The 25,754-nt window shown below is 38.3% G+C and overlaps 1 protein-coding gene across 1 annotated transcript in view; it reads left to right on the top strand.

Annotated features, from left to right (window-relative positions):
* Positions 1 to 12,438: 12,438 nt before the first annotated feature.
* LOC106085477 (IDLSRF-like peptide) overlaps positions 12,439 to 25,754 on the top strand; it is a 308,975-nt gene continuing 295,659 nt past the window's right edge. The window contains exon 1 of the mRNA XM_013249743.2: positions 12,439 to 12,677. The gene's annotated coding sequence lies outside the window, so the exon portion shown is untranslated. The remainder of the gene's footprint in view (positions 12,678 to 25,754) is intronic.

The raw sequence follows: 25,754 nt of genomic DNA, 5'->3' as shown, positions 1-25,754 counted from the left end.
CTTAAGAAGTCAAGTCCCCAGATCTGTTTATATGAAAGCTATATCAGGTTATCAACCGATTTAAACCATACTTGGCACAGTTGTTGGATATCGTAACAAAACACGTCGTCCAAAATTTCATTCCAATCGGATAAGAATTACGTGCTCTAGAGGGTCAAGAAGTCAAGACCCAAGATCGGTTTATATGGGAGATATCAAAACATGGACCGATATGACCCATTTACAATACCAACCGACCTACACTAATAAGAGGTATTTATGCAAAATTTCAAGCGGCTAGCTTTAAACCTTCGGAAGTTAGCATGCTTTCGACAGACAGACGGATGGACGTACGGACGGACATCGCTAGATCGACATAAAATGTCGCGACGATCAAGAATATATATACTTTATGGGGTCTCAGACGAATATTTCGAGTAGTGATAAACAGAATGACGAAATTAGTATACCCCCCATCCTATAGTGGAGGGTATAAAAATTTGTAACATATTTGTAAATTTTTTTGCCTCGACATATTCTGACAAAATTGATGATATCAACTCCGAATATCCGTTCGAGATTGTTCAATCCTCTTTAATAAATATGCCTTGAATAACTATTGATACCGTTTCTACAAACTTGAAATCTCTTAAATGTTCTTTTAAACCAGGCCCTGGTGGGTTACCCGCTAGAGTACTTAAATTTTGCGCTGATCACCTTAAATTTCCTTTAATCGTGATTTTCAATAGATCTATAAAATCAGGCCTTGTACCTGAACTATGGAAGAAATCCTATATTATTCCCCTATTTAAATCTGGAAATAGGTTCGATGTATCAAATTATGGAGGCATTGCAAAGTGTAAAGTACTATACAAAAACTTCTTGAAAAGATTATGACTGATACATCTCCCATCAAGTTTCTTCAATTTATTTGGATGCGTAATACGGGTTTCGTAAAGCTCGCTCAACTGATACAAATGTTTTGCAGTTCGTAACTCTTGTCAATGATGTATTTAGGCAGAGAAAACAGACTGATGCTATATATACAGACTTTAGTAAGGCGTTCAATAAAGTCAATCATGACCTACTCTTGTTTCAGCTAGGTAAAATCGGGTTTTCTCCTGTATTATTAAATTGGGTTAGTTCTTACTTATCTGGACGTGTTCAGAATGTACACTTCGACGATTTTTTTTCTATGTCAAATATTGTGAAATCCGGTGTTCCACAAGCCAGTTATCTGGTCCAATTCTTTTTTATCTGTTTATATGATTTACTTTGTGTTATTAAAAATTTTTCAATCTTAATGTATGCTGATGACGTCAAAATTTTCCAATCATTCTGTGTTCCTTCTGAGCAGGATTTGTTACAACTCTATCGATAACTTTTGTTTAATGTAAATTTAATGGAACTAAATATCTCAAAATATAAATTAATGAACGCAAATGGAACTAAATATCTCAAAATATAAATTAATGAACGCAAAACTTGTCAAAAAGTTATCATCTTAACGGTCGTGAAATTGATATAAAGAAGAAACTTATCTAGATCTTGGCATCCTCTTAGATCGTAAATTGAATTTTAGGCAACATATTGCTATGATGGTGAATAAATCTTTTAGTTCTCTTGGATTTATGAAAAGATGGAGTAAAGAATTTGATGACCCTTCAAATACTAATATATCTCTTGTTCGAAGTGCACTTGAATATGGATCCGTTATTTGGGATCCGGTTTACGCTATTCACAGAAATAAAATTTCGTCAGTACAGAAACAATAAATCAACTATTTTACTTTCGTAATCGGGGTTAGAATTATCAAACACTTCCTTCCTATACGTTTAGATTAAATTTATTAAAGCTCCCTACTCTCAGTAGCCGGAGGAAAATGTTGAGCATTACTTTCATCTTTCATTTCAAATGTTTTACACGGTAATTTGAAGTCCGAATTTATGTTGAGCCGCTTAAAATTAACGTTCCTTCAAGACCAACGAGAAATTTTCAACTGCTAAATATTCAATATCATCAAAGCTTTTTTGCAAATAATGATCCTTTTCGTCGCATTTATTTAGATTGTAATAAATATTATCAACTTTTTGATCTAACTGAAGATAGATACTCATTAAAAAGAAAAAAAATATACTATACTTAAATCCTAGTTAAATATCAATGTTGTTTGTATATATGTATATTAATATTAGTCTGTAATGATATATGTATCAATAGACTTAAGAATAAAAAAAAAAGATTTAGATATAGTTCTCAGATATATGTTCGTCCGATTTAGAGCAATATTGCAAAAATGTGGTCATTTGTATATAAATATATATCGCCCGATTATTACTTCTGGTGCTACTGCAAGCGCATTTGTTCACCAATCTTTCCAAAATTTTGCACAACACTTTCCTAGACCACACTTCTACTAACTAACTACAAATTCTTTCTACATCTTAACCATTCTGAGTCGAACTAGCATGTCCGTCCGTCTGTCTGTCGAATGCTCGCTAACTTTCGAAGGAGTAAAGCTAGGCGCCTGAAATTATGCACAAATACTTTTTATTAGTGTAGGTCGGTTGAGATTGTAAATGGGCCAAACCGGTTCATGTTTTGATATTGCTGCTATATAAAACGATCTTGGGTCTTGACTTTTTGAGCCTCTAGAGGGCGCAATTTTCGTCCGATTTGATTTTGCACGCGGTGTTTTGGTACCACTTCCAACAACTGTGCTAAGCATGGTCTAAGTCGGTACATAACCTAGTATAGCAGCCATAAAAACCGAATTTGGGTCTTGACTTCTTAAGCCTCTCTCTAGAGGGCGCAATTCTCATCCGATTTGACTGAAATTTTTCACGCGGTATTTTGGTATTACTTTCAACAACTGTGCTAAGCATGGTCTAAGTCGGTTCATAACCTGATATGGCTGCCATTTAAACCGATCTTTGATCATGACTTCTTGAGCCGCTGGAGGGCACAATTCTCATCTGATTTGGCTGATGAGGTGCATGAGGTATTTTGTTATGACTTCCAACAACTGCGCTAAGTATGGCTCAAATCGGTACATAGCCTGGTATAGCAGCCATATAAACCGATCTGGGATCTTGATATCTTGAGCCTCTAGAGGGCGCAATTCTCATTCAATTTGGCACACATTTTGTACAATGGCTTCTCTCATGACCTTCAACATACGTGTCTTATATGGTCTGAATCGATCCATAGCTTGATACAGATCCCATATAAACCGATCTCCCGATTTTGATTCTTGAGCCCCTACAAGGCGCAATTCTTATCCGAATGGACTGAAATATTACACAATGTCTTCTACAATTCAATTCAGCATTCAATTCATTTATGGTCCGAATCCGACTATAACTTGATATAGCTCCAATATCATAACAGTTATTATTTATTATTCTTTGTTTGCCTAAACAGAGATGCCTCGCAAAGAATTTGACAAATGCGATTCATGAGGGAGGGTATATAAGATTCGGAACGGCCGAACTTTGCATGCTCTTACTTGTTTCTGATGTTTTCGTCATGATTCGAACCCAACCGTTCAATATCATAGGTGGACATGCTACGGACGTGTGCGCTACGGTGATCCGTAGCCTGAACTAAGGGGGTTTGAGTAAAAACTTGCATTGCGTAACAGTCATTGATATGAATTATCTTTTCTTTTGCTTTGATATGAGAATGATATGAATAAACTTTTCTTATGACTTCATACAACTCTACTTTTCCTAAAATTTATACACCCACATCGCATTGAATGCATTTACTTTTCTACATAAATTGCATTTGAAATTCATATTTTTAGCATATACTCAGCATATTTCCAGCAGACACTTCGACAGGTCCTCAGTATTGTTGTTTATGCGTTGCTCTTTTACTGCTTATACTTCTACTTGAAGTGCCAGTGGTTGTTATGTTCCTGGTATGCCGTAACGTGAGCTGTACGAGTATGTTTTCCCTCAAGGTGTTTTTTTTTTATAAAATTATTTTCAAAAATATTTGCCATGCGTTAAGGTACACTGAGACATACAGAATTTCAACTTCCTTTTTTTTTAATGAGTTTTACATTCAAGTGAAATGCTATAAATTTTGCTATGGAAATTTACAAATATTATAATGGTAAAATTTTAGAACAAAGTTCATGATGAAGCTGCAAAATGAAAGGTACCAAAATAATCAAATAATAACAACACAGAGAAGCGTATGGGACAAGGTTAAACTTGCATGAGAAACAAACAAATAATGGACATTGTGCAATGTAGCTTAGGAGCAGGTGACGATGTTTTATGGAGGAGTATTTCTACACATAAACTAAATTTGAATGAAAGTTTGTAGATGTTAGACCAAAATATTGGGTTGCCCAAAAAGTAATTGCGGATTTTTTAAGAGAAAGTAAATGCATTTTAATACAACTAAGAATGAACTTTAATCAAATATACTTTTTTACACTTTTTTTCTAAAGCAAGCTAAAAGTAACAGCTGATAACTGACAGAAGAAAGAATGCAATTACAGAGTCACAAGCTGTGAAAAAATTTGTCAACGCCGACTATATGAAAAATCCGCAATTACTTTTTGGGCAACCCAATATGTTTTCTCTTGGCATAGGTAACATAAATAATTTATCTTTTGGGTTTTGAGAGAATATGTTGAAATACATTTCAGAGTCAGCTTTAGGTTTTTGGAGCACCTGATCCGTATGGTGGGAAAATAAGTTGGTGTTTAAATGTTGTTTCCTTAATAGTATTGTTTTTTCTACCCCTACAGTATGTTGTTGATAACCTAATTTAATGGTAACCTAATTTAATCATTCCCATTGTAAAACTTTGAACTATGGTCTAACAGCAATATTCACAAAACTTAATGAAGCCTTAAAATAACCCTGTAGGAAGTCTGGGGTTAAGTGGCCCCAAGTAAGCACTTTTGTCTACTATGTATGTGACAATGTCAACAAATTGTCTACAATTTTGTCTACATTGTTATTTTGACAGATGACAAACTAAACATCATTTTATGAATACACTCTGTATGGACACGGCAATTGTTGACGAATCATTTGGCAGCTGTCCAAGGATCTCCCTTTTCATAAAATATTTAACGTTTTCTCTTTGCTAAATATATGTAAAATTTATGTTTGTTCCGTATAGACTCAAAAACGGCTGAACCGATTATCTCGAAATTTTCACATACTGTGAAGGTTGGTCTGGAAGGAAATATAGGCTATATTATTTTTTGATATCGAAAGGGTGGCGGACCCTCCCCCTTACCCCAAAAGTACCACCCAAAAATAAAATGTACCGATCAGGACAATATGGGATTCAAATGAAAGTTATTCAGGAGTAGAATACAAATTAACTGGAGGGCCGCCCCCAACTCCAAAACCCCCTAAAATAGGTTCATTGGACGAGCATGACAATATGGGAAGGTATTCGGGAGTAGATTACGAATATGTTTTATAATTTGTTGATAACGTTACCCCAAAAATACCACCCAAAATCACAAGTGGACCAATAAAGACAATATGGATATCAAAATTGATCTAAGTACACAGGAAGTCGCCCTAACCCCAAAATATCTAAAAGCAAACAAATTGTTCATCCATATCAATATGGAGCTTAAATGAAAGGTATTCAGGAGAATATTACGAATCTGGCATTCAAAATCAGATCGAAGTGTAGGGGGTCACCCCATTCCCCAAAAACGCCCCTAATGGGCATATGACCCATCATGACTATATGAGACTAGGTTTGTTTGTTTGTTCCGTGGAATCAAAAAAAGGAAACATAGATTATAAAATTTTTAGATATCGGATGGTGGCTGACCCTTCCCCTTAAACCAAAAACGCCACCCAAAACCAAAAGTGGACTGATAGGCACAATATGGGTATCAATTGAAAGGTATTGGAGACTAGAAAAAGAATATCATATTAAATTTTGGGTCCTACTTGGACCCAAAATTTGGGACCCGCTGGGTCCTACCCAGCGGTCAGCTCCAACCCAAAAACGCCTCTAAACAGAATTATTCGACGTTCCTATCATTATGAGACTAAAATGAAAAGTATCCGGCAGTAGATTACAAATATGGTATAAAAAATTAGATCCAAGTAATGGGAGGTCGCCTCACCCCCAAATGGGCATATTAACCGACCATGGCTATATAGGATTCAAAAGAGAGATATTTGGGAATAGATTAAAAATATGACATTAACATTTGCGTTCAAGTCAAGGTGGCTTTTTTCCTCCTAAAAATACGTCGAATAGATCAATTGACCCATTATGGCAATATGGGACTCAAATGAAAGGTATTTGAGAGTAAAAAAAGAATATGGTATACAATTTTGGGGGTACGCCCTATACCACCCCTTAAACTGAACTTTATTTCCGACTATAGCAACATGGAGCTTAAATTAACGGTATTTGGGAGTAAAGAATGAATTTGATACCAATTTTCAGGGCAAAGTGCAGGTGGCCCCCCCGGCCTAAAACACCCTCCAAACGGTTCATACGTATCGACCATGACTATATGGGACTCAAAGTAAAGGTATTTAGGAGTGGGCACGAATTTGATATCCATATTTGAGTTGAAAAGTCTCCTCTAAAAAGCACTTCGCATTACTTTAATTTCAAAAATACCAGATCTCGGAAATTGGTATGCGATTCGTTTGAAATTGTTTACACTCTAACAATCACCAAAAAACACATGGTTTCTATTGTTGGGGACGGGTGCCGTGGGGACCGCCCAAAATCTGCCAAGTGGGTATATAGGCCAATCACGACAATATAGAGCCATGTGTTTTGGCGAGTCGCCCCACCCCAAAATACCTCCCTATTATATAAAAGCTATTTGGGATGGAGATTTATTGATTTTCGGGAAATTTATACTCATTTTCGGGACAAAGATATCCTCTAAAGCCGAAATATTTACCAATACGGTAATATGGGACTCAAAAGCAGGGCATTTGGGAGTGAGTAAAAATTTGCCCAGGACCGAGCGGGGGAAAAATTTTCACACATCAATGGATGCTTTCCGATTAAAGGTGAGTTTATCAACGATAAGGGTCCTTTTTTATAGCCGAGTCCGAACGGCGTGCCGCAGTGCGACACTTCTCTGGGTAGAATTACATGACCATGCATGCCATGGTACCTCCTAAATGTAGCCAGCAATAAAAGGGCATAACCACAGCTTTAAATTTTGTCCGAAGTTCCGCCAGGATTCGAACGCAGGAGTTCAGCTCATAGGCGGGCATAGGCTACAGTTGCACGATATCCACATTCAGGGCAAAGTGTCCACACCCTAAAAATATATTAGAGAGTTAAAGAAGGCGCAAGTGTCCACACCCTAAAAATATATTAGAGAGTTAAAGAAGGCGCAGCGGAGCGTGCCGTGTTCTGCTAGTAATTGATATATTGTGCTTGCTGCTGTTATGGTTTTTAAACTTAGGATATATAATGGCAGACGTCTAGCAACCTCATTCACTATTATTTTCACTCAGTGAACTTAGGTCTATTGTGTCGCCCCCGAGAGATTAAAAAATGCAGAAGAACGCTGATAAAATTTACGTCAACACAATGCGAAACATGCATGACAAAACGGCTAGGACGTCTGGAGAAGCTCCCCCTAAAATGCCATTGATAGCTATAATAGTCAAGAATGGCGAAAGGATAAGATAATTTAGACAGGAAATTAGATTTTAAGTAGCCGTAATCCTACACCTATTCTCGCAATTTCAGGGCAGTCTCAAATGTCTCAGACTCCTCCTCACCAACATAAATCAAGCTTAAGTCCCCCATATTGCCAACGTTAGATCAAACTCCTGACATTGCAATGGCTTTGCAGGATATTTAGTAGTGAGAGCAGCAGTTCCATCGCAGGAGAAGTACCCTGGGCATGTCAAGTTACCTAGTATTTTGCAGCATACTATATGCACTATGAACAGTCACACACCATGATGACAACGGCATCCTCGTACCCAACAAACTATAACTGTCCTTTTAAAATGACCTGAAAATCCGACAGATAGCTATCTATGGCTACAATAACTATTAAAACCTACCATCATGGTAGTTTTTTGGGTTGTTGTTGAAGTCAGATTATGATTAAAATGCCTATATAATGTCCCAACTGACATACTATTGACAATATCACCATATATCCCGTAATGTCTATATAATGTCCCTAGTGACTTACTACTGACAATGTCATATAAAATGTTTATAAATAGTAAAAATAATGGGCTTGGGTACAATTTGTCAGTAGAAGTGGTGACAAAGTCAAAAGTATGACTTACTTTAGATTTACTATTGACATTTCCTATTTTACACAAACACTTCTTAAATAAGTTTGGGCATAACTTTAACAAGTAAAAGCGTTCGGTCGGACCGAATCTTAAGAACCAACCACCATGGATTCTGCTAAAAATTTATAAAACTAAATTTAGTTTAACGGCGTAATTTTACATACTACATACCAAACTTCTGTCAAACCAGCAAACACAACTCACTGTCCCAAATTGTGACAAAATCGTACAATAAATGAGCTTTTTATGGGCACAAGACCTTAAATCGAGAGATCGGTCTATATGGCAGCTATATCCAAGTCTGAACCGATATGAGCCAAATTTAGAAAAGATGTTTAGGGCCTAACATAACTCACTGTCCCAAATTTCATCAAAATCGGATAATAAATGTGGCTTTTATGTGCCTTAGACCCTAAATCGGCGGATCGGTCTATATGGGGGCTATATCAATATATATGCCGATATAACCCATCTTCGAATTTAACCTGCATGTGGACTAAAAAGAATCTGTGCACAATTTCAGCGTAATGACTTTATTTTTAAGGACTGTAGCGTGATTTCAACAGACAGACGGACGGACATGGCTAGATCGTCTTGGATTTTTACGCTGATCAACAATATATATACTTTATAGGGTCGGAAATGGATATTTCGATGTGTTGCAAACGGAATGACAAAATTAATATGCTCCCATCCTTCTATGGTGGGTATAAAAACATTTAGGGTTCTATTTGCAGAAACACAGGTTGCAATAATACAGGCTCTGTGTCTTCCATTCCCCTTCCATTGAGTTGTTTAAATCCAGTAAATCTTAGTCCATGAACCATTCTTCCACACACCCATGGTTCCTGGATAAGAACAGCGTCATACCCTCCTGCCATTAGAAGAACTTTTAATGCCGCCGAATCTGCTTTACAATGGTGGAGATTTATTTACAGAAACCAGACCAAAGTTAGTATTCAGAGTTTGCATTAATGTTGCGTTAGTCTCGTCTTCTGAGTCCACCAGGAGTTCATCTTCACAAGATTCGTTCGATCTTGTCGTGATGGGTTTCCTTATGCATCTTGGGGCTGTTAAGAAATTAGTGGAACCATTCTTTCTCAGGACGCTGGACACATGTGTAGAGATGTGATAGATAGTTCCTCACACAAGTCTTCAGCAACAACTGCCGAATAGTCCCCTTATCCGCCTCATCAGATCTGCCAATCCTTAGTCTCCCAAGTATGGACTCAGGATCTGAGAGAATTATTGGTATCCAAGCGTGCGCCATTGGTCGAGAAGGAATATCCTACTACTTGATTTAATTCAGTACTCTGCCTGACCAGAACTCTCCAAACCTTTTTAGGACGCAACGATACATTTAAATTGAATGTTGATCCTCAAAAGCCGTCCTTCGAAACATTAGCAAAGATTCGTGGAACCACATTTTTGGGGATGTCCTCCGCAGCCTTTTAACCTGACTGCGGTGCCGTTTCCAAATATAGACGTGTAGCTTTTGGGGTAGCCTGTTCAGCGAATCTCCGTGCCAATTAAGGGAGACTCTCCCTTAGCGGTGAGAGTTTTAGGATCATGCGCACCTTGCCTATAAAACTGAGATGCAACTTTTATTATTAAAAAAAAAGTAAAGGCATGCTCAGTTCGGCCAGGTCGAATCCTTACTCTCCACCATGGATCGCATATGTCAAGTGCTTAGTCCAGTGTCTCTTTATATGCCGATTCGGAACATACTTTACTTGGAAGTTGGAAACCATAGGGGATGCCACTGTGTACAATTTTAACCCAATCGGATAAAAATTACTCCCATTAAAGGAATTAAAATCAGAAGATCGGTTTATATAGGCCTAATATCACATCATATACCGATACAGATCACATTCGGCACATATGTTTAAGATCACTGTGCAAAATTTCAACCAAATCAGGTAAGAGATACGCCTTCTAGAGGGACAAGAAGTATAATCGGGAGATCGGATTATATGAGAGCTATATGAGATTTTAGATCGATTTGGATCGTACTTTGCACGTATCTTAAAGGTCACAAAAAAAGCCATTCATCGAAATTTCAGTTTAATCGAATAAAAATTACGCCCTCTAAGGCCTCAAGTTGTAAAATCGGGAGATCGGTTTATATGGGAACAATATCAGGTTATAAATCGGCACGGGAAAGCTCCGATCAGTGTGGTGTGTATTGCTGTCTTCAGAAGCTTAGCTGCAAGCTACCGGGCGCGTCCATAGGTTGCGCATGGTGGAATGCTCCTTACGGAGTACCAGCAAAGGCACTCGCGGACAATCAGCGGTATCGAGCGGAGAGTCTCAGTGCGAGGCCGGCCGGCACCGGCTCTTGCACAAATACTGAGTGCCAAGGATGCTCGATATGAAAAGGCGAGCTATTGTCGCCTTTAAATAACCTATGGCCACACTGTTCCCGCGGCGATCAGTCCTTCGGATCGGAACGAGCTTGCTCACCTATAGGAGCTTGATGAGGATCGCCATCTCCACATAAAAATGTAGCTTCAACAATAACATAAACCGATTCATACCATTTTTGGCACGTCTGCTACATCAGATAAGAATTATGCCCTCTAGCAGCTCAAGAAATCAAATAGGGAGATTGGCTTATAGGACATGGACCCATTTGGCCCATTTACAACCCCAACCGAACTTCACTAGTAGGAAGTATTATTGCAAAATTTTAAGCGCCTAGATTTACTCCTTCGAAAGTTAGCGTGCTTTCGACAGACAGACGGACGGACGGACAGACGGACGGACAGACGGACGGACAGACGGACGGACAGACGGACGGACAGACGGACGGACAGACGGACGGACATGGCTTGATCGACTTAAAATGACAAGACGATCAAGAATATGTATACTTCATGGGGTCTCAGACGCATATTTCGAGGTGTTGAAAACAGAATGATGAAATTAGTATACCCCCATCCTATGGTGGAGGGTATAATGAGCAGACATCAGCAAACTTATTTTTTTTTTTTTTTTTGGGGGAATCCTCAACGTCCTGCATCAATAAGAGCAAAACTTAAATTGGTCAGCTTTATTCTTTAGACCGCTGTTATGATTTCTACAGACGGTCGGACTGACGGACGGACATGGGTAGATTTTAGAATGTCAAGACGATCGAAAATATGTATACATTATAGGGCCACAGACCAATATTTTGTGATGTTATTTACAAACGGAATGACTAGATCAGTATACGGCCATTATATGGTGGATGGTGTTAAATGTTAGGCAACTGTGTCCTCCTGTTTTCTTTTATTTATAAAAAATAATAAAATTGCTGGCACAGGAAATATGGCAAAGGAGCTAACTTAATAACGCAAATATTTTTGGCAATATTAAAAAAAGTACCGCGAATAACTCAATTATGCTCCATGTTTCGCGTACATGCCGTAGTTTGTCACACATGCATGTGTGAAATAGTATTTTCTGTAGGCGCTATCTCGATATCACAGTAGGTGGACCTAATTGAGTGGAACGAAGCGAAATTTTTGCGTGGGTTTTACGATGGGTTGGTCTTAGAGTACCATCAGAGTATATTGTGTGCAGCATTGAATTGGAATTGAAGCCATGGTTAAACCGCCAAATTTAAGGTAAATCCTTAACTGTTTGTAGACTCTTAGTCACTACACAAGTAAAGGTGAGTGCTGAAAGGCGAGATGGCAAACAACTTGTTGTTCCGCTCAATTAATTCGAATAACATCGCCCAGTCAAAGGATAGTGGAAATATTTCTCACTAAATGTCACAATGTGTACCAAAGCTAAGCGTAGGAGTTTGGTATGCCAATAAACCCCAAATGGCAGGAGAGAGATGTCAAATGTCCTTTCACAAGAAGAAAGTTAGGCCAACAAATGACTCAAAGAGAACACGAGTAGGAAAGAGAGCTTATGTGAGTGAAAGCTTCATTTCTGTAAAATATATTTGAGTTCTGCACTAAGGAAACAGGTGTGCCCAAACCCGAAAGGTCGTGTTAGACAAACAAACCATGCCAGCACCCCCAAAACCAACCGCCCTTGTGTGGCAGCAACAATTTTCCCATATGTGCAGAATATGAAAATGCCATCGCATGGGCAGCTAGCGAAACATCGCATACCAGCAAAGGCTATATTAACTTGCAGAAAAGCTCCAAACGCTTCAGTCGAGTTTTGAACGTTCACTCTGTCAGAGGTTTTCTTTTTTCCCCCAACAAAATAAACAAAAAAAAAAAAAAGAAAACCATTTACCACACTAATAAACTCACACAGAAAGTTTGGGAAATTGCCACGGACAACCAACCACCAAGCTATTGAAAAGTTAACAGGCAAAATCATATAAAAAGTGAAAGTGAAACTGAAGTGAAATTTTCATACCATTGGAAATTCGACAGCTCGTACTCAAATGTAAATAAAATATGAAAATATTTTTATTAAATGTTTAATTTAGGAAAACATTTATTTTTTAAATATTTGGGAAAAAGTGTGTCTAGTTTCGTTTGAACATAAGTGAAATAGAGAAAAAAGAATCCTTAAGTGTTTACCTATTTAAAACAAATGACCTAAGGTTCTGATGACCATTTTAACGCCTAAAAATATGCTCCAATTTTTAATGAGGGGAAAACGTTACAATATTAGTATATCCATGAGTTTTTAAATAAAATAACAACAAACCAATAGATGTGTTATGTGAAAAGTGCCTTCAAATCCCTGAAAAACAAATACTATAAATCGACAAGCATAAATCTTCATAGAAAATAGTATAGTAACTGAAGGGCTTATATGTAAAGAATCTTATATGTCTCAAAATCCTGTGCAACTGGTGACTATACAAAATATTTTATCTAGAATCAAAAAGAAGAAGTGCTTAAAAAGCAAGTTTATGAAACTTTAATGACAATGTAACCAAATGTTCTTATATACTACCAAGAATCCAAAATATGGGTTAAAAAATGTTCCCAATATTTCACTCATGTTTGCATATACTCTTGTAAACACTTGAAAAAATATAGTTTTCTATTTTATACCTCTGAGCAAGGTCCTCATCAATAAGTTGTAAGTTTTTCTTGTGTTTTGTTTAGGAAAAACGTAAATTTCGTATGCAACAAAAGCAATATTGGGTCAAAAATAACAAAAAAACAAAAAAAAAAAGTTCAGCTACGCCGAATATTAAATGACCTCCACTATGGACAGCATGTGGTTTCTCTTTTTCAAAAGTTATGGGTGGTTAAAACAAGAAATGAATATTTTATGTATTTTAAGATAAGAAATGCTTATGTATTTTAAGATATATGCTGGCAGCTATTTCTAAATATAGTCCGATCTGAACCATATTTAGGTCGGATGTTGGGAGGTCTTAACCAACACACTGTTTCAAATTTCAGGGAAATCGGGTAATAAATAAAGCTATTATTGGCTTCAGACCCCATATAGGCAGATCGGTCTATATGGTAGCTATATTTGAATATCGTCCAATCTGAACCATATTTAGGTTAGATATCGGGAGGCTTAAAATAACCCACTGTTTCAAATTTCTGCGAAATCGGTTGAAAAATAAACCTTTTATGAACTTCAGACCCTTTATCGGGAGATCGGTCTTTATGGCAGCTATATCTAAATATAGTCCGATCTGAACCATATTTAGGTCGGATGTCGGGAGGTTTAAAATATTGCACTATTCCAAACTTCAGCGAAATCGGATAAAAAATAAAGCTTTTATGGCCTTCAGACCTTTTATCGGTCTGAATGGTCTATATGGCAGCTATATCTAAATATAGTCCGATCTGAATCATATTAAAGTCAGATATCGGGAGGCTTAAAATAGCTCACTGTTTTAAACGCGAAATCGGTTAAAAAATAAGGCTTTTATGGGCTTCAGACCCTTTATCGGGAGATCGGTTTATATGGCAGCTATATCTAAATATAGCGAAATCGGGTAATGAATAAAGCTTTTATGGCCATCACACTCTTTATCGGGAGATCGGTCTATATGGCTGCTATATCTAAATATAGTCCGATCTGAACCATATTTAGGTCGGACGTTGGGAGGTCTTAACCTACTCACTGTTTCAAATTTTAGGGAAATCGGGAAATAAATAAAGCTTTTATTGGCTTTAGACCCCTTATAGCAGATTGGTCTATATGGCAGCTATATCGGAATATAGTCGGATCTGAACCATATTTAGGTCGGATATCAGGAGGCTAAAAATAACTCACTGTTTCAAATTTTAGCGAAATCGGTTTAAAAATAAACCTTTTATGAACTTCAGACCCTTTATCGGCTGATCGGTCTATATGACAGCTGTACCTAAATATAGTCCGATCTGTACTATATTTGGGTCGGATGTTGGGAGGTTTAAAACTGCGCACTATTCCAAATTTCAGCGAATTCGTTTTAAAAAAAAACTTTTATGGCCTTCAGACCCTTTATCGGGAGATCGGTCTATATGGCAGCTATATCTAAATATGGTCCGATCTGTACTATATTTAGAACAGACGTTGTAAATTTCAGCGAAATCGGGTAATAAATAAAGTTTTTATGGCCTTTAGACCCTTTATCGGGAGATCGGTCTATATGGCAGCTATATCTAAATATGGTCGGATCTGAGCAATGTTTAGGTCAGATATCGAGAGGCTTAAAATAACCCACTGTTTTAAATTTCAGCGAAATGGGGTAATAAATTAAGCTTTTATGCCCTTCAGACCCTTTATCGGGAGATGGGTTTATATGGCAGCTATATCTAAATATGGTGTGATCTGTACCATATTTAGAACAGAAGTCGGGAGGCTCAAAACAACCCACTGTTATAAATTTCAGCGAAATCGGATAAAAAAAAGCTTTTATAGCCTTCAGACCCTTTATCGGCAGATCGGTCTATATGGCAGTTATATCTAAATATAGTCCGATCTGAACCATATTCAGGTCAGATATCGGGAGGCTAAAAATAACCCACTGTTGCAAAATTCAGCGAAATCGGCTGATGAATAAAGCTTTTATGGCCTTCAGACCCTTTATCGGGAGATCGGTCTATATGGCAGCTATATTTAAATATGGTCCGATCTGAACTATATTTGGGTCAGTTGTCGGGAAGCCTTAAACTACTCACTGTTTAAAATTTCAGCAAAATTTGGATGAAAAATATAGTTTTTATGGGCATTAGACCCTTTTTCAGAAAATCGGTCTATATAGCAGGTATAGCCAAATATGGTCCGAATCAAGAACTTAATCAGCGTGCATCAAAAAGACGTATCTGTGCAAAATTTTAGCTCAATATCTCAATTCTTGAAGGCTCTAGAGTGATTACAACAGACGGACGGACAGACGGATGGACGGACAGACACACGGACATCGTTAAATCGTCTAAGAATTTTACGACGATCGATATACATATACTTTGTAGGGTCGAAAATTGATATTTCGAAGTGTTGCAAACGGAATGATTAAATGAATATACCCCTATCCTACGGCGGTGGGTATAATTAACATAACCGATCAATTCGAACCAGGTTTGGTATATTAAGTTGCCCAAAAAGTAATTGCGGATTTTTCATATAGTCGGCGTTGACAAATTTTTTCACAGCTTGTGACTCTGTAATTGCATTCTTTCTTCTGTCAGTTATCAGCTGTTACCTTTAGCTTGCTTTAGAAAAAAAGTGTAAAAAAAGTATATTTGATTAAAGTTCATTCTAAGTTTTATTAAAAATGCATTTACTTTCTTTTAAAAAATCCGCGATTATCCTTTTACAATCTTCAACCCACCTATTGTACATTAGTAAAAAGTATTTGTTCAAAATGTCACGTATCTAGCTTAGTTCGTTCGAGAGATAGCGGGCTATCAACATAAGGACCGCCTTGGCTAGATCGACTTAAAATTTTATAACAACTACGAATTTAAATACTTTATAGCCGCAAAGAGTGTAATCGGGAGATTGAAAATAAAATGAATGTAGATGAAGTTGTTGTACATCCATAGTAGTTCTTGACTATTTTCCTGGCTTATGTTCTATTACATTAGTTTCCAAATAATTATTAGTTGATGAATCTTATGTTGATAGAGGAGGCCGCCGTGGCTCAGAGGTTAGCATGTCCACCTATGATGCCGAACACCTGGGTTCAAATCCCGATGTGAACAGCATAAAAATTTTCAGCGGTGGTTATCCCCTTGCTAATGCAGGCTGCGTATGGAGGCCACCGTTGCGCAAAAATTAGCATGTCCGCCTATGACGCTGAAAGCCTGGGTTCGAATCCTGGCGAGGCCATTAGAAAAATTTTCAGCTGTGGTTTTCCCCTCCTAATGCTGACAACATTTGTGAGGTACTATGCCATGTAAAACTTCTCACCAAAGAGGTGACGCACTGCGGCACGCCGTTTGGAATCGGCTATAAAAATCATTGAGCTTAAAACTTGAATCGAACTGCACTCATTGATATGTGAGAAGTTTGCCCCTTTTCCTTAGTGGAATGTTCATGAGCAAAATTTGTAATTGTTGTAATGCAGGCTGCGTTTGTGAGGTATCCTATGATGTTAAAACTTCCCTACCAAGTGGTGTCGCAATGCGGCACACCGTTCGGACTCGGCATAAAAAAGGAGCCCCTGAATCATTGAGCTCAAACATTAATATGACTGCACTCATTGATATGAGAGGAGTATCCCCTGTTTCGTAATGACATGTTCATGGGAAATTAAATACTTATTGTAGTATGTCAAAGAATTATTTTCTTGTATCTCTTCAGTTTTTTCAGCTGTGTTACAGTCTTCAGTGCTCATCTAACAAACTTTATGCAAAAATTTTACGTCCCTTGATATTATAATTTGGTTTGCCTCTGAATCGAAAATTGTATAAGCTTTCGATTCTTCAGAAAATCATTCTTATATACCCTTCTTGGATACTTCATCAAATTTCTGGTGAAAAGTTAGAAGGCTTTACTACCAATCATCATTATATATTTCTCTGAAGGCTGTTTATGAAAAAAATTTTTACTCTCCACCATAGGATGGGGGGTTTATTAATTTCGGCATTCCCTTTGTAACACCTCGAAATATTCGTCTAAGACTCGATAAAGTATATATATTCTTAATCGTCATGACATTTTAAGTCGTTCTAGCCATGTCCGTCCAACCGTCTGTCGAAATCACGCTAAGTTTCGAAGACGTAAAGCTAAGTGCTTGAAATTTTGCTTAAATACTTTTTATTAGTCTAGGTCGATTGGGATTGTAAATGGGCCAAATCGGTTCATGTTTTTTTATAGCTGCCATATAAACCGAACTTGGGTCTTTACTTCTTGAGCTTCTAGAGGGCGCAATACTTATCCGATTTGGCAGAATGTGGTACACTTGGTGATTTGGTATCACTTCCGATGTCTGTGCCATGTATGGTTTAAATCGGAAGTTTTGCAAAGCGTGTTTTGTTATGACTTTCAAATACTGTGCCAACTGTGGACTAAATCAGTCCATAACCTGATATAGGCACCATATAAACCAATCTCCCGATTAGACTTCTTGAGCCTCTAGAGGGCGCAAATCCTATCCGATTTGGCTGAAAATGTACATTACATATTTCGTTATGACTTCCAACAACTGTACTAGGTATGGTTCAAATCGGTTCATAACCTGATATAGCTGCCATATAAACCGATCTGGGATCTTGACTTCTTGAGCTTCTAGAGGGCTTAATTCGTATCCGATTTGGCTGAAATTTTACATGAAGTGTTTTATTTTGACTTTCAACAACTTTTTCAAATATGGTCTAAATCAATCCATATCTTGATATAGCCGCCATAAAAACCAATCTCCGGATTAGACTTCTTGGGCTGGCTGAAATTTTGCATATATCGTTTTAGTATGACTTCCAACAATTGTTCCATGTATGGTCTAAATTGGTATATAATATGATATAGTTGCCATATAATCCGAATTCCTAGTTTGACTTTTTGAGCCTGTGGAGGGCGCAATTATTACTCGATTTGCCTGAAATCTTGGAGATGATGTTTTTCTATGACTGATGTTTTTCAATTTGGAGAAGTCATTCACAGAACTTAACAAATGCGATCCATGGCGGAGGGTATATAAGATTCGGCCCGGCCGAACTTAGCTCGCTTCTATTTGTTCGCAATAGGATTTACTTACAGCTTAAGAGGGTAATCGGTTTTGCAAATAGTTAGCCACATTGACATCTTCAGCCCGTACTTGAGCTGTTGTCGCACAGGTATGACGACTAGAGAGTCCAAAAAAACAAAAAGAATTTTTGTTTGAAACGTATGCCTTCTATTTTTCCCCTTTGATCCCAATTAGCAAAATACGAAATATTAGGGCTATCGGTCAACAATAACCCGTTCCGCCACAACGTCCAAAGTTCGATGTTGTGCTTTCTAAAGAATCTAGTTGAGTATTTTAGGTCCTACGATGAAATTGGTGAACTAAATATACATAGATATAGAATTTATTACACACAAACAGTACCCTGCATCTCTAGAAGGAGTTCCACTTTTAGGTTCTCATTTCTTTGAGAACCTGTCTGATTTAGTGGATGTAAAATTTCGCAAGATAAGGGGCTTTTTAAAGCGATTTGGATGGTTCAACGGTAGAAACTAGAAGGCATCTTCCTTCTTCTGTTCCTGTGGCATCACAATGGATGAAAACGTCTAAGTGAGACTGATGGCAGACTGCGACTTAAACCTAACCTAGCCTAACCTCTATTGTAGCTATGATAAAATGTGCAGTTCGACTCAGAAATTCCTGCTGAATTCGGCTTATCCATGTCCGTTTGACCTCATATCCTTTCTAAGCTGTTAGTCCGTCTGTCTTTTTTATACCCATCACGAATCTAGTCATTCCGTTTGTATTATAACACCTCGAAATATTCGTCCTAAGCACCATAAGAATATATATTCACCCATCCATCTGGCGAAATCACGATAGCGGTCGAACGTGCAGAGTTAGCCGTTTGAAATTTTGCATAGATACTTAATATTGATGCAGGTCATTGGGGATTGCAAATGGGTCATATCGGTTCAGATATAGATATAGCTCCCACATGAACCGATTTCCAGATTTTAATTCTTAAGCCCCTGGTAGCCGCACATTTTGTCCGATTTGACTGAAATTTTGCACGTTGTATTCTGTTATGACTTCGAACAACTGTGTTAAGTACCGTTCAAATCGGTCAAAACCCAGATATAGCTCCTATATAAACCGATTTCCCGATTTGACTTTTTGAGCCCTTACAACTGTGTTAAGATTAGTTTAAATCGGTCTATAACCTGATATAGCTGTCATATAAACCATTCTGGGGTCTTGACTTCTTGAGCCTCTACAGGGAGAAATTCTTATCCGATTTGGCTGAAATGTTGCATGATGTGTTTTGTTATGACTTCCAACAACTGTGTTAAGATTAGTTTAAATCGGTCTATAACTACCATATAAACCGATCTGGGGTCTTGACTTCTTGTGTCACTAGGGGACGCAATTCCTATCCGATTTGGCTGAAATTTTGCATGAGCTGTTTTGTTATGACTTTCAACGACTGTGCTAAGAATAGTTCAAATCGGTTCATAACCTGAAATAGTTGCCATATAAATCGATTTGGGGTCTTGACTTCTTGAGCCTCTACAGGGAGAAATTCTTATCCGATTTGGCCGAAATGTTGCATGATGTGTTTTGTTATGACTTCCAACAACTGTATTAAGAATGGTTCAAATCGGTCCATAACCTGATATAGCTGCCATATAAACCGATCTGGGGTCTTGACTTCTTGAGCCACTAGAGGGCGCAATTATTATCCGATTTTGCTGAAATTTAACATGAGGTGTTTTGTTATAACTTTCAACAACTGTGCTAAGAATAGCTCAAATCGGTCCATAACCTGATATAGCTGCCATATAAACCTACATGAGATCTTGACTTCTTGAGCTTATAAAGGGCGCAAGTATTACGCGATTTGGCTAACATTTTGTACAACGACTTTTCTCATGACCTTTAACATACGTGTCGAATATAACATGAATCGGTTTATAGCCTAATACAGCTCAGCTATAAACCGATCTCCATATTTTACTTCTTCAGCCTCTCAAGTGCGCAATTCTTACTAGATTTGGCTGAGATTTTACACAATGACTTCTACTATGGTCTCCAATATTCAGTTCAATTATGGTTCGAAATGAACCAAAACTTGATATTGTTCCAATAATTCTTTTCTTTTATCCTTTGTTTGCCTAAAAAGAGATACCGTGGCAAGAGCTCGACAAATGCGATCCATAGTGGAGGGTATATAAGATTCGCCCCTGCCGAGCTTAGCACGCTTTTACTCTATTTGTTTGTTCTGTTACAAGTTTTCCCTTTCGATGGCACTATTCGGCCATGTAATAAAAACAAATTCACAAATGCCATTTTAAAAACAGATATTAATTCATTTTCAAAAGTTTTTATGCCTTTCTGTTGATGTTACAAATAACAGTATTTCCCCTTTGGATAAAAATATTCGTTTTCGCATTGTTGCACGCAGGCAAACACACAAACATTTCTTGAAGCCATAACACATTTCAGTTCGGCAAAACTCTTTCAATAAAATAAAACTTTATGGCCACTTGGCCACCCCGAAAACAAACTTTTCGCCATAAACGAAATGACAAGTGTAGCACTTTATATCGTGCTGCCAAAATATAAAACGCGATCCGTATAGTCCCTACCTGGGTTAGGGGAAATCCCAAGTTCGCCTTCGCATCTCATAAATTCCCTCATAAACATCCAGCCAGACATTCATAAATTTTAACAGCAGCATGGTCGTTAACGACTCGAAGGAATTTTATTTGCCACAAGAATAACCAAGAAAATCGAAGAAAACTTTAAAGCAAATGAGGAAGGAAATCGTTACAAAAATTCCAAAAGGACACACCAAAAAAAATATTTCCATATTTTGTGGCATTTGATTGAAACGAATGTGTGTGGTTGCAAAAGTTATAGCCACAGCCACATACCAAAAATTATGGTTTTTAGAAGAATGTAATAGGGTGGGGTAAAAAACAAAATATGGTGAAAAGGTGTTTCCATCCGTCCCTCAGCTTAAATCACTGCAATGTTCAAACGAATAAATTTATATGACAATGGACCTATCATCATATTTTTTCATATATAGAAATCATAAAATGCTTTACCTCTGATCTCTTCGTCCAAGTTGTTATAGGCCTGATGGTGAGTTTACTATCCCTTATGAAGTCCACGCATGATCTCCTGGATCTTCGTGTGCAGGACCTTATTATGATCAGGCTGCTTCCGATCTCAATCATTGCACTGAAATCATGTAAGTGATAAGTTCTTATATACCCTCAACCATGGAACGCATTTGTCGAGTTCTATGCGCGGTATCTCTTTTGCGGCAAATAAAGAATATTGAATAAGAATTGCGCCTTGTTGGGGTTCAGAAAGCAAAATCGTGAGATCGCTTTATATAGGAGCTGTATCAAGCTATTAATCGATTTAGACCATATTAGCCACGTATGTTGAAGGTCATGAGAGAAGCCGTTGTAAAAAATTTATTCCAAATCGGATGAGAATTGTGCCCTCTAGACGCTAAAGTAGTCAAGATCGTAGATCGGTTTATATGGCAGCTATATCAGGTTATTGACCGATTTGCGCTGTACTTAGCACAGTTGTTGGAAGTCATTACAAAACTCCTCATGAAAAATTTCAGTCAAATCGGACGAGTATTGCTCCCGCTAGAGGCTCAAGAAGTCAAGACCCAAGATCGGTTTATATGGCAGCTATATTAAAACATAGACCGATTTGAACAATACTTAGTGCAGTTGTTGGAAGTGATACCAAACCACTACGTGCAAAATTTCAATCAAATCGGACGAGAATAGCGCCCTCTAGAGGCTCAAGAAGTCAAGACCCAAGATCGGTTTATATGGCAGCTATATCAGGTTATGAACCGATTGAAACCATACTTATCAAAGTTGTTGGATATCAAAATAAAACACGCCGTGCAATATTTCATTCCAATCGGGTAAGAATTGCGCCCTCTAGAGGCTCAAGAAGTCAAGACCCAAGATCGGTTAATATTGCAGCTATATCTGGTTATGGACCGATTTGCACCATACTTGGCACAGTAGTTGGATATCCAGTCGGATAAGAATTGCGCCCTCTAGAGGCTCAAGAAGTCAGTATGGCAGCTATATCAAAACATGGACCGATTTGGCCCATTAACAATCCCAACCGACCTACACTAATAAGAAGTATTTGTGCAAAATTTCAAACAGCTAGCTTTACTTGTTCGAAAGCTAGCGTGCTTTCGACGGACAGACGGACGGACATGGCTAGATCGAAATAAAATGTCACGACGTTCAAGAATATATATACTTTATGGGGTCTCAGACGAATATTTCGAGTAGTTAGAAACAGAATGACGAAATTAGTATACCCCCATCCTATGGTGGAGGATATAAAAATAAAACGTTTGGGACATATTTTCGACAAACAAAATACTTTTACCACAAGGTTTTAACTATTATTGTAACCGTGAAACATGTTAAGGAGGTGTACTGTCTCCTCTACTTTGGAAAATAGCCATTAGCAATATATTATTGTCTCTGGAAGAAAATGGCGTAAAAGGGGTCGCGTATGCTGGTGACGTGGCAATTGCGGTAAGGGGAAAGTTTCCCAGCACTCTAAGAGATTCAGATAGCACTACGTGCAATAACAAAGTGGGCTACCGAAAGTGGTCTGGGTATAAATCCGTGCAAGACAGAAGTAGTTCTTTTCAGCAGGAGATAGAAGTCTCCTGCAGTGGAACCTGTCTCGTTGGGTGGGGAGAATGTTCCATTTACAGAAAGTGCAAAATACCAGGGTGTTTTGCTGGACAGGAAATCGAACTTCAAATCCAATATTTTGTAAAGGGCTAGAAAGGCCACTCTTGCCCTATACACTTCCAACAGAGGCATTGGCATAAGTTGGGGGCTTAGACCGCGTGTCCTGCACTGTGTATATACTGCAGTTGTCAGACCTATAATGCTATATGTTGAAGTGGTCTGGAGGACGGCGCTTCGAAAATCCACCTACTGCTCAATACTTAACCGGATCCAAAGGATGGCTTCTTTGTGTATCACAACCACACTGAGGACGACACCATCTGATGTACTTAATTTAATGCTTCATCTTATGCCTCTGAGCATTGTGGCTACCCAAATTGCAGCGACTACTGCATTGATGTTAAGGGAGCTTTCTCATTGGTCATGTGGCGGCTACGGATACTGTGTCATCCTTGATACAGTGTAGTGGTCTGGTGGACGGCACTTCAAACGTCCACCTACTGCTCAAAACTTAACCGGATGCAAAGGATGGCTTCTTTGTGCATCGCAGCCACCCTGAGGACGATACCATCTGATGCACTGAATTTAATGCTTCATCTTATGCCTCTGAACATTGTGGCTATCGAAATTGCAGCGACTACTGCATTGAGGTTAAGGGAGCTTTCTCTGCCGATGTAACAGGCAGTATGGATTACACCCTACCTGAGCCGCTTTTTGATAAAAATTACTGTACCTCTATTTCTGATAGAGCCGATTGGAACTACGATATCCCTGGTAACAGAAGTTATATCGACTTCCATCTGGATGGTTCCAAACTAACCGGCCTGGTGGGCTTTGGGGTGTACTCTAAAGATCTAGAACTGGCCATATCGAAAAGGTTACCCGACCACTGCAGTGTGTATCAAGCAGAGATCCTTGCAATTTAGGAAGTGGTGGAATGGGTAAGATATAATGTCATTACGACGATTGGTATAAATATCTTCTCAGACAGCCATTAAATCCCTGGAGAATGTATTTCTGAACACAAAACCCGCCCACGACTGTCGCACATCTCTCAACGCGATGGCTGAACAGTTCACAATTCACCTGTTCAGGGTGCCGGGCCACAGAGATATCCCAGGGAATTGTAAAGCGGATAAGCTTTCGAGACTAGGAACTACGGTACACATTCCAGGGACACTGGCGACATGTAAGCTAAGTTTTCAGGACCAGGCCCGAAGGACAACGAATGAAAGATGGTCACAAAGAGGGGGCTGTGAGCATTCCAATACTAGGTGACGTAATCTAGACTTGAAGAAGTCTACTGCTTTGCTGTCGTTGCCTAGAACAAACGTCTCAGTCATTGATGATGGACACATCATGACAGGTCACTGTCTAATTGGAAAACATGCTGACAGGCTGAAGGTTGCCAGCAACGATTTTTGCAGAAGCTGTTGGGACATCGAAGAAGAAGAGACTATAGAACATCTTCTGTGGGTGTTTTCCCGCACTAGCAGTTAGGAGTTCCAATTTAGGTTCTCATTTCTTTTTGGACCTGTCTGATTTAGCGGATGTTAACATTCGCAAGTTATTGGGCTTTTTATAGCGATCTGGATGGTTAAACGTTAGGAACTAAAGGCATCTTCCTTCTTCTGTTCCTGTGGTATCACAATGGACGAAAACGTCTAAGTGTGTCTGATGGCAGACTGCCACTTAAATCTAACCTTATCTAACCGTGTAACGTTCCGCTTCAACGTATCAGACGTTAACCATAAATGTTGAATTATTGAACGTAACTCATTTTGTTTATTGTAAACCGTTGAGCAGCTTCGCCTACGTTAAAATGTCCTTTCTTTTGTTTTATAACCAAACACTCTTTAATGGAAAAAGTGTTTCGAAAGCCGCAAACGGTTACTCGTGTACAGGACCAATAAATATTCTCTGTATCTCTCCTACTAGAGAGAAAGGGTGAGTATTTGAGGGCAGCTATATCTAAATAGACAAGTGGTTATCAAAAATACTCACACTATTGCACATTACCTTGTACATACACTAGAAAATAATCCCAAGCTGTCTCGTGGGCTTGCAAATAATTGCAATTGGGTGCTCCTCACTGGTACAAACACATTCTTACACACAGTATTTTTATACCCTCCACCATAGGATGGGAGTATACTAATTTCGTCATTCTATTTGTAATACCTCGAAATATGCGTCTGAGACCCCATAAAGTATATATATTCTTGATCGTCGCGACATTTTATGTCGATCTAGCCATGTCTGTCCATCTGTCTGTCAAAAGCACGCTATCTTTCGGAGGAGTAAAGCTAGGCGCTTGAAATTTTGCATATATACTTCTTTTTAGTTTGGGTCGGTTGGGCTTGTAAATGGGCTATATCGGTCCATGTTTTGATATAGTTGCCATATAAACCGATCTTGGATCTTGAATTCTTGAGCCACTAGAGGGCACATTTTTTTCGATTTGGCTGAAATTTGCATGAGGAGTTTTATTATGACTTTCAACAACTGTGTTGGGTATGGTTGAAATCGGTGCATAACCTGAGGCACTAGAGGGCACATTTTTTTCGCTTTGGTTGAAATTTGCATGAGGAGTTTTATTATGACTTTCAACAACTGTGTTGGGTATGGTTGAAATCGGTGTATAACCTGATTTAGCTGTCATATATTCCTATTTGGGGTTTT

The sequence above is a fragment of the Stomoxys calcitrans genome, chromosome 2, assembly GCF_963082655.1.
Source record: "Stomoxys calcitrans chromosome 2, idStoCalc2.1, whole genome shotgun sequence".
In the NCBI taxonomy this organism is placed as follows: domain Eukaryota; kingdom Metazoa; phylum Arthropoda; class Insecta; order Diptera; family Muscidae; genus Stomoxys; species Stomoxys calcitrans.
This window is presented reverse-complemented; position numbering and strand designations above follow the sequence as displayed.